Consider the following 11,365-nt stretch of genomic DNA (forward strand, 5'->3'; position numbering starts at 1 on the left):
TAATAAAGTATCAGGTGTAAACTATGGCATTTTTTTTTAACAACTGGTACACATCTTACTTAACCAAGCAAACTCCAGGCTTGGCGATCTTAGATCGAAACAGATGCTGTTTACAAATGATTCTGCTTATTACCTGTTTTTTTCAAAGAAATGTTTATGGAAGGTGGTTTGAATCAATTATATTAGATTTCTGTTGAATTTATAAAAGGACATAAGTCTTTGTTATGCCACCACTATACAATGATCTTTTGAACTTAAAACATATTAGAGCAAATCTAGGGGAAAAAATAAAGACCATCTTCAGTGTTTGAGTACATAGTAGTAGTCATACCTATGTAGTAGCAATAACATTGGTTGCCAAACTAACAAGTGAAAATGGTTGAAATCGAAAACTTAGCAAGATGAAATTATAACCCATTACAATTAGCAAAACCTGAACCCTGTGCACATTTACTACTCCCAGGCAGTAAACATTATTTCCATTTAAATGTTCATAGAAGCTATCATGCTTAAATGTGTCCATTGAATTTGAAATAGGGCAAATAAAAATTTTATTCATTTCTGAAACTAATTTGCATGAAAATCTCGCTTTTCTCCAAATTAGCTAAATTTGCAATAAATCCCTGATAACAGAGCAGTTTGTTTTACTCATAAATATATATTTCCAAATGTTTTAGACTTAACACAAGCTATAGGTATAAACAAATTCGGATAATGTATTCATTTTCATTATCCAAAATAATTGTTTTTCAAATATATTAGCTTGGGAGGATAGATTTGGCCAGCCATCAGCTTTCCTCCAAGGCAGATTTTTATAACAAAAAAAATAATAATGGCATTTCCTATCTGGTATTTTTATTCTCTACCTTTTACTAAACACTTTCTAATTTTTTACAATAAAATATGTCTTTTGCCGGCGATAATGGCTTTGAGTTTCATAATACTTTATTGCTGATTTTTGGCTAACTACATATAAAAACCTAATTCTACTGTAAGCCCTCTGTATTAATAATAGCAATGAGTCTTTAATCATTGTGAATACTGTTATATGGCTTTTCGTCCCATGCAATTGTATCATTAAAATACTGTGGCTGAAGAGGTAAATGCTTGGTAAAATTCAAGGGAAACTTTGTTGGTTCAGGTATGTCTCCTGTGTGTTAATGTCAATGGAGTTGCACTGATTTACCCCAGCTAAAGACCTATCCTTTAAATGTTGAAAGTATTTGCTATTAAAAAAATGTTTTATGTACAAACATTTCCATAAACTTTATATTTTCTTCCTATTTTAGCAAATTTGTATTATGCACTTGAAAAGCTTTGTCTCATCTCATGTAAAATAAACTGTACAGTCCATTAAATTAAATCCTGAATTGGTTTTTTTTTTTAACTTACAAACACTCTTTCCACAACACACTTTACAATGTCATTTACAATGTTACAATGTCATTTTAAAATGTTTTTTTTTCTTGCTATTCCTGTCAGGGTTTGTTCAGCATACAAAGGATAGTTCTAGTTTCTAGGGTTGATGATGGTAAAGCAGAAAGGTAGACAAGTTACCAATTTACAATGGTGCAAAGCAAAGTATTTGGATTTCAGTGACAAAATCTGTCTCCACTCACTATGGTTGACTTAATGGGCATTCTTTCATAGGTTATAATATTTTTTTGTGGTCCATATAGAAGCAAATGATATTACTGACCTAGGTCAGGCCTCATAGACTGGTTTGTCTGCTCATTTCCTAGTTACCTTCCATAATACTGGTTTATGATACAATTTATTTTATTTCTTAATATGTCCTGCCCTTTCTGCAGGACTTTTAGGCAGCGTATATGAGCATCTTTTTCCATATACCCCAGGCACAAGCCATTTTAATAGTAATGGTGGCAAGACATTATTACTTCTCCATCTTTATTGCATCAGTAGAATGACATTCTATTATAAATGACCTGTATATCTGTGGACTGGAAGACCTTCCTTTAGGTTGCTATGACACGTTTGCTAAATATTTCACTAATGAAATCATTCATATTTGATTTCACATGGGCAGAATCAAAAGGAGTAATTAGGACTCCTGCTTATAGAAACTGATTAAATGGAGTTTAGGACTCCTACTTAAACTTATGGTTACTAGTGTGCCAATTGTAGATTATTGTTTTTAAAAATGGGAATCTTCAGCAAGAGTCTCTCCTTGTTAATTCAGAATCAAAATACTTCAGTGCTCTCAATTTGGGATGGCTGTTCTTGAAGAACACAAATAGTCCTCAATTTACAACAGCAACTGAGATCAGAACTTCCATCACTAAGAAATGCAGTCATAAAGTCAGAAGCTTCAACTCATGCAACATATGAGAGCTGCATACCAACACCAATTTTATAAGAGTTGCATTGGAATTTGTTTTGGGTTCATATTCAAAATACTAATCATTATTATAATAAAAAGCCCAATATAGCCTGGGTCCAAGATACTACAGATTTGTCCCCTCTAGAGAGAAGAGAAATCATATTCTTCAATCAATCCATGGAGGCACTCCAAATATCTACTTGGCAGGTCAAGAGGGAAATGACCCAGAAACAGGCATTTCTCATGCTTTGTGGACTCTGCTACCCCAGTTGAATGTGGGTCTGTCTTATTCTAGCCCAGGACTGTAAACGTTACATCATGCTGGCTCACTTCACAATTTTCATAGAGACAGATACACTTTTCTTTGAAGCACTTATTAGTTTAACTTACAGCACACTTCACCCCAAACACTTGGAGATGCTTTATGGCATCTCCTGGTTCTGTGAATGTGTTCAGTAATATGAACCAACTCTACACAAATACTACAAGCAAAGCATTCAACTTAGGATTGCTGTAGTACTAATGGACTACAGTCTTACTGTGCAGCATTATCTCTTTTCTCGATACACAAGATAGGACTTAGTTTTATTTCCTGACTAGTGGGATGCTTTGGAATAGTGTATGACACAGGTTCTCTTTGTGATTTACACAATTCTCCCCCTCCCCCCTCCCCAAAGGCAGGTAGGCTGTTACCTGCAAAAAAAAAATATGCTACAACATTTTGAAGTTGTTTTGGAATAACTTAGAGAACACTGACATGGTTTGCCTTAGGGGAAGTTGTCAGGATACATTTTCCTGAGGTTTGATCTTGTAGGCAGGTTCTCTCTTTGTGTAAAGTCATAAATCTTTACCTTAAAGTGGGGAGACATCTATTCATTGGTATGTGCTGCTATCTTTTTGCTTTCTTTTTTTTTTAAAACAAACTTTATTGATTATACAACTAAAATGTCAAACAAACAACACAACACAGAAAGAAAAAGAAAAAAACGATTAAAAAAACTAGCAATTCTATTGACAGTCTATGGTTCCTTGTTTGTTATCAATATCGGTGACATATTAAAAATACATCTTATTGCAAGTATATAATTACTACCTCTTTTACATTTTACAGTGTTTACTAATAGATTTTCTATTTTTGTTCTATCCAGTCATACCAGAATTCCCAGCTTCTATAATATTCTGATGTTTCTTTTTCCTTAAGTGCTAAAGTTAATTTATCCATCTCTGCACAGGCTGTTATTTTCTGAATGACCATTTCCTCTGTTGGAATATCTGCTTGTTTCCAACACTGTGCAAAGGTTATTCTGGCTGCAGTAAGAATGTGCAGTATCTTTTTGCTTTCTATAGTCCTCATGGTCTCAGCAAAAGTAAATATTTGAGGGATAAAACTTCAAAAAAACATACTTGGCTTACATATATAGAGAGTGCTCAATTTACAACTGTTCATTTAATACCCATTTGAAGTTACAATGGTGCTGAAAAGAGTGACTTACAATTTTTCCTTGCACTTATCATAATAGCATCCCCAAAGTCACATGATCAATAGCACTTAGCAAAAGCACTTGGACTTATATACTACTACACGGTGCTTTACAGCCCTCTCTAAGCAGTTTACAGAGTCTGCATATTGCCCCCAACAATCTGGGTCCTCATTTTATCAACCTCAAAAGAATGGCAGGCTGTCAACCAGTGGTGGGATTAAAAAAATTTTACTACCGGTTCTGTGGGCATGGCTTGGTGGGCATGGCTGATGGGCATTGCTGGGGAAGATTACTGCAAAATCCCCTCCCCACCCCACTAACCTGCTTCCCAGCTCCATTCTCCTATGCAGGGCAACAAAAGAAGACCCAGCCAATCAGCTGGGACTCAGGAGGCAGAGAATAGATGGGGGCGGGGCCAGTCAGAGGTGGTATTTGCTGGTTCTCCAAACTACTCAAAATTTCCACTACCGGTTCTCCAGAACTGGTCAGAACCTGCTGAATATCACCTCTGCTGTCAACCTTGAACCAGTCAAGATCAAACTCCAGACTGTGGGCAGAGTTAGCATGCAATACTGCATTCTAACCACTGTGTCACCAGAACTCCTGATGTGGCAACCAGAATGCATTTACAATGGTTGCAGCATCCCTGGATCACACAATTGCCATTTACACCTTTCCCAGGGGGCTTCTGACAAGCAGAGTCAATGGAGGACGTTGGGTTCATGTAACAACCATGCTGCCATGTGGGGAAGGGTGTGCAAGAAGTCCCAGAGCCTCAGCACCTTACTATGTGTAGCCAGGATGGTGAGCCCAGCAGAGGAGAGGCAGACAAAATGATGAAAATCAGCTAGGGGAGGAGCAGGAGGGGCTGTTATAAATGTTGCTGGCTTGAACATCGCAGGGCCCTGTGATGGTTGAAATTTCAAGGACTAGTGGCAAGCCCATAAGTAACTGTGGACAGTTGCTCAACAAAGGGACATTAAGTGAGGAGAGCTTGTGAGCACCTTTTAAAAATAAATCCTAAAATACAACTGATATCAATTAAATGCAAAACCGAACCAAATTCCAGTTATTCCCCTTTGTTAGATGCTATCCATTATCTTCAACCTTTTGCCTCTCTTCAAATGAAATGCAGAATTAAAATGTGGCCCCTTCTGAAATAAAGCAAGTCATCACTAACATGATGATAAATACAGCTGAATTGTGGTCTGCAGGATTAGAGGTGACCTAATGTCACTCTATAAATGGCCCCTGAATGAATGACAGAGATATGCAATTCTACTTCCACCAAGCTATTCATTATGCCCTTCAAGTATGTAATAAAGATTTGGTTGGCTGGAGGACCATAGAAGGTCCCCTGCTTAGTTCAGGAATCCAAATTAAAGTGTCTGTGCTGCAGAGGAGAAGCAGACAAAGCAGTGGTGGGATTCAAATTTTTTTACTACCGGTTCTGTGGGCGTGGCTTGGTGGGTGTGGCAGGGGAAGGATACTGTAAAATCTCCATTTCCACCCCACTCCTGGGGGAAGTTACCACCGGTTCTCTGAGCTACGCAAAATTTCCACTACCAGTTCTCCAGAACTGGTCAGAACCTGCTGAATACCACCTCTGAGACAAAGGTAATGAAAATCTGGTTATCACCTTTAAGAACTGCATGGCTCCAGAACTGCTTCCTCCAGGACTCTTCCCTCCAAAATGAATTTGCTTACCTGGTAATAATTGGGAGACATCTTTTGAAATGGCCTATTTCCAAAGAAATTCAATTTACAGAGATTTTGCAACAAGTTTTCCCCCCCAGTGGAGGTATCCCTCAGAGGTGATATTCAGCAGGTTCTGACCAGTTCTGGAGAACCAGAAGTGGAAATTTTGAGTAGTTCGGAGAACTGGCAATACCACCTCTGACTGGAGATTTTACAGTATCCTTCCCCTGCCAGGCCCACCAAGCCACGCCCACAGAACCGGTAGTAAAATAATTTAAATCCCACCACAGGTGTCCCTCCTATGGAAAAGCTTACCCTTACATACAAGAATTCCCAACTGAATTTCTGAAAAAAAATGGGTGAATCTAAATAATACCTTGAGATTGTTAGGTTTTCATTTATGGTCAACCTGTAGCCATTGTCTGTCCACTGCAGAAGGATGAAGGCCTCTTCTGCATATTTCCAGCCAATAGGCTATTGAGCTTTCTTTTGCCAATTGGACCCACAATTCTTGCTGATGTTGTTGATCCATCTTATTTTAGGTCTCTTTTGTGGACACTATTTATCAAATGGATTCCATTCTATGACAGCCTTGGTCCACCTGTCAACAGTTCTTGGTATGTGGCCAGCCCATTTCCGTTTCAATTATTTTTACTCTCTTGATGATATAGTACAGTGATCCCCAACCTTTTTGGCGCGCGGCCGGTACCGGCATCAGCTGGGCGCCCGCGACCCGGTGCACTGGCATCAGCTGGGCGCCGCCATCTTTTTGATGAAAAAGTGCTTCCGGTGACCTCACGGAAGCGCGTTTTCATCAAAAGATAAGCGGCACGCTCGGTGAGCTTTTCCAGGTAGAAATGGCTTTCTGCCGGAAAAGCTCACGGCGCTAGACGCCGCCATCTTTTTGATGAAAACGTGCTTCGATGAGCTTTCCCGGAAAAGCTCACCGGAAGCACTTTTAATGAAAAAGATGGCGGCATAACTAAGCTGCTTGACAGTAGGAGTTGTTCTGCGGACCGGGACGGTCCGCGGACCCAGTGGTTGGGGACCCCTGATATAGTATACTTTGTCCTCTAATCCATGTGCAGGACTTTCTATCTTGTCTTGTGATGCCAAGCATGTATCTTTCTCTGGCTCTTTGCGACAATCATAGCTTTTGTATTGATTGTGAGGTTAGTGTCCATGTTTGGGTTTTTTTCTGCTAACTGTTCCTGTCAGGGTTTGTTCAGCATACAAAGGATAGTTCTAGTCATCAACCTCTGCCTCAGCACAGACAAACAGCAATGAGTTTCTTTCCCATTCTCCATTCCTCTTTCTGTTTAGAGAAGCAAAATGGAAGATTCTCTAGCTATTGCTAAGCTACAAGTACTAACTTGCCTCATCATGGATCATGTTGGCCAGACCTGCTGAGAACTGTGGTTTAGGAACATTCAGAAGTTTCTTTTGTTATATTCTGGGCATAGGTGCAAGGAACTGAGACGAGTCAGAGAATTAGTGAACTTCAACTCTTTATTAAGGATCAAAACAGAGCGAAAAACCTTGGGCAGCAGCAGCCCTTTTATAGAGCTGGCTGCTGACCCGTTAACCAATGACTTGTGTCCATATGCTTAACTTTTGCCCAATGAGATATGTTAAACTAATAGCCAATCAGGTTGCTCCGTAAGGACCAATCCCTGTTTGCTATCCAAGGGCCAATCAAAGGTGCAGGATTACAAGCCTGCTTATCATGAGGTTGATAAGTTTTATTAAATAGTTTTTGTTAGTTCATAACACCCCTCCCCCCTAGGTTCCGTTTGAGGGGTGCGGTAACATACTAGCGTAGATATGCAGGTCGTTTCACCTGCCTGTTCGATTTTCGCAGTTCCACCGGTTTTTGTCTGCAGTCCGATTCCAGTGGAGCGCTTTCAAGGTTTTCTGGTACAGCCAGTTCCGTTTCTGCACGGGAGGACTCGGCGTGGCTCTCGTTGTTGTTATCCCAGTCTCCTAGGCTTACTTCCGGGTCCCGTGAGCTTGCCTCCCTTGTGCTATTTCTGGGCGGAGATATCACCCCGCTCCCTGATTCTTCTTCAGGTTGCGCATTTCTTCGGTTAGGTTCTGGGTCCCTGTGATTACGTCGTCATCTATTCCGTTTTCGGCCTCCTCAATATCTCCTCCCCCCTTAGTTTGTGAATTAGGGAAGTCACGGGAGGTGGGTGCCAATCTGGATCGAAGTTGATCTATATGGCGTTTCCATGTTCTCCCATCATTAGTCTGTAGGCGGTAGGATCTGGGGCTGGTGGGTTGGGTAATAGTTGCAGGGACCCATAATGGGTCGCCAGAAAAGTTTTTAGCAAACACCAAGTCGCCTACCTTGAATTTGCGGCATTTCCCGCTGGATCCAAAGGGTTTTTCTGGTGAATAAGAGGGATGGAGGCGGTCGAGGTGAGAGCGAAGTCTCCGCCCCATTAGTAGTTCGGCTGGCATCTTATTCGTGATGATGTGTGGGGTGATGTGTTGGAGCAGGAGTATTCGGTTGAGTTTGTCGTCGATGTCCCCATAGTCCATTTTATGTAGAGTTTTTTTGACGAATTGTACCATTCGCTCCGCCCTTCCGTTAGCCGCAGGGTGTGCTGGCGAGGTGAGCGCGTGGCGGATGCCTCGGTCCGCTAGGTACTGTTCAAAAGCTAGGGCCGTGAACTGGGGCCCATTATCAGAAACTAAAACATCTGGTAACCCATGCGTTGCGAATAATTTATTCAGTTTATTAATGACTGACTCTGTTGTGGTTGTCTTCATCTTCTGGATTTCTAGCCAGTTTGAATATGCGTCAAATATGCGTCAAAAACGTGTGTCCTTTGGTGGGTCCCACAAAATCAATGTGGATACGGGACCACGGACCCCGAGGGGTTTCTCACTCGGTTGGCGTCGCTTTAGGTGGGCCATTGCTAATGTCTTGGCACTTCAGGCACGTGGTTACCCAGGCTGCAATCTGCTTATCGATGCCCGGCCACCATGCGTAGCTTCGTGCGAGCGCCTTCATGCGCACGATGCCCGGATGTCCCTCGTGTAATACTTTTAAAACAGTCTGTTGTAGCCTCTCTGGGATGACTACTCTATCCCCCCAGAGAACGCAACCTCTCTGGGAGAAAAGCTCTGTCTGCCAATTCTTGAATGGTGCGAAATCGTCATGGATTTGGTCGGCTGGCCATCCTCGTTCAACCCAGCTGAGGACTCGTGCCAGGACAGGATCCTGTTTTGTCTCGATCGCGATGTCTCTCGCTGTTAGTGGCGGCGAGTGCAGCGTTTCGATTTGGAGTGTCTTAAGGGTTGGAGCTGGGTCGTCGACGGCTTCCGGAAGTGGAGAACGACTCAACACATCAGCGTGGGGAATGGCTTTCTCCGGGCGATGTTGCAACAAATAATTGTAGGCAGCTAGGAACTCAGACCAACGAGTCATTCTTGGCGATAATATATAGGGGGTTGGCTTGTCTCCCACTATAATAACAAGCAATGGTTTGTAATCTGTGACTATCGTAAATGCTCGTCCATACACGTATTCATGAAAGCGCTTCACAGCAGACACAACAACAAGGGCCTCTTTATCGAGTTGGCTATAGTTCCTTTTGGCCTTTGATAATGTTCGTGAGAAAAACGCAATAGGTGCTTCATTTCCGTTTGGTAGTACATGGCTTAAGATTGCTCCCACTCCAAACGGTGAAGCATCGCAAGTAATAGTTAAGGGTAAAGTCTCGTTGTACTGCATCAAAACAGCGTTGGAGGTTAGTAAGTCTTTCACTTGTTGGAAGGTGCGTTCCTCTCGATGTCCCCAGACCCAGGTTGCTCTTTTATCAAGAAGTCTGTGTAAGGGCTCCGCTACAGTCGCCTTCTGGGGCAAGAAAATGTTGTAGAAGTTAATGAGCCCCAGAAAGGCTTGAAGGTCTGTTCTATTTTTAGGCGTTGGGGCGTTTTTAATCGCTTTTAGCTTGTTATCAGTGGGATGGATGCCTTGACTATCGAGAAGGTATCCCAGGAACTCCACCCTCTCAGTACACAGTTGACATTTATTTTTTTTAACCTTCAGACCGGCGTCTTTAAATTTCCTTAGAACCATTCTGAGACATTTTTCTAAGATGTCTCTATTAGGAGCGACAATTAAAACATCATCGAAATATGGCACGACCCCTTTTATGCCTTGTAAGAGTCTCTCCATTAAACTTTGAAAAATTCCCGGAGCTACGCTCACTCCGAACTGGAGTCTATTGCACTTAAAAGCGCCTCTATGTGTAACGATAGTTTGTGCTTCCGCAGTTTCCGCATCAACGGGCAACTGTTGGTACGCTTGTGCCAAATCCAATTTAGCGAATATCTTCCCACCGCCCAGGGAGTGGAGAAGGTGTTGAACCACTGGTACCGGGTAAGCACTTTGCTGAAGTGCGTGGTTCAAAGTGGCCCGATAATCCCCACAAATTCTTAACGATCCATCTGGTTTAATGAGTGTTACAATTGGGGTTTCCAACGGGCGTGGTCGGTTGGTTCTAAAACGCCCTGGGCTATTAATTTATCGAGTTGCTCGTCGATCTTTGGTTTTAGTGCAAAAGGCACCCGACGAGGTTTAAGTGAACTTCAACTCTTTATTAAGGATCAAAACAGAGCGAAAAACCTTGGGCAGCAGCAGCCCTTTTATAGAGCTGGCTGCTGACCCGTTAACCAATGACTTGTGTCCATATGCTTAACTTTTGCCCAATGAGATATGTTAAACTAATAGCCAATCAGGTTGCTCCGTAAGGACCAATCCCTGTTCGCTATCCAAGGGCCAATCAAAGGTGCAGGATTACAAGCCTGCTTATCATGAGGTTGATAAGTTTTATTAAATAGTTTTTGTTAGTTCATAACATCTTTAACAAGAACTGCATGACAAACCAGCAGTTATGCTTGGAATCCTAAAGAGGGGAGAAGCCATGTGGAATGTGGCAGCTGTTCTCCTTCCAGAATTCAATAAAAGAAATTGGGGAGAGGGGACAGGAAGCTAAGCTGGCCTTTCTCACAATTTCCCTCTTTCTCTCTCTCTCTCTCTCTCTCTCTCTCTCTCTCTCTCTCTCTCTCTCTCTCTCTCTCTCTCTCTCTCTCTCTCTCTCTCTCTCTCCCTCCCTCCCTCCCTCCCTCTCTCTCTCTCTCTCTCTCTGTCTTTTTGGTATGCCTTCCTGGGGATAAACAAGGATTCCAAATGGATATTATCATGCTCCTGGGCATGAACAAGGATTTCAACTGTTATTATTTCAAATACTCAAACAGGTTGTTCAGACCCGAGGTGGTATTCACCAGGTTCTGACCAGTTCTGGAGAACCAGTAGCGGAAATTTGGAGTAGTTCAGAGAACTGGCAAATACCACCTCTGACTGGAGATTTTGCAGTACCCTTCCCCTGCTACTCCCACCAAGCCATGCCCACAGAACTGTAAAAAATTTTGAATCCCACCACTGGTTCAGATATATCTGCATCTGGGGAGATGTGTTGAAAAAAGAAAGTTTGAGGAGGGGAAATGTATTCCCTTTCCAAACCTGGAAAGTGCTGGTGTTCAGGATGATATATCAATTGTCCCCTCGCTGTGAATTTCTTACGTGATGGCCATTTTGTTTATTTCAATATCTTATGCATTTGGGAGTCAGTGACCCACAAATCACTTAAATTCTGGTTGACAGCAAGTGAGGGAGAATTCATTTTTCAGAGGGCATTGATTCATGGTGTGAATTTTACTAGATTATATTGCTAGGAAGACAAGGGCTCTTCTCTTGATGCACAAGGTCAAACACAGCTTTTTGTAAGGTACAGCTAGATAACTGGCGGAAGAAATGCTTTGTCCCCAGTTT

Source organism: Notechis scutatus, chromosome 2 (assembly GCF_049901735.1).
Source record: "Notechis scutatus isolate UNSWTSFEM ecotype Mainland chromosome 2, rNotScu1.2, whole genome shotgun sequence".
NCBI classification, from domain to species: Eukaryota; Metazoa; Chordata; class Lepidosauria; order Squamata; family Elapidae; genus Notechis; species Notechis scutatus.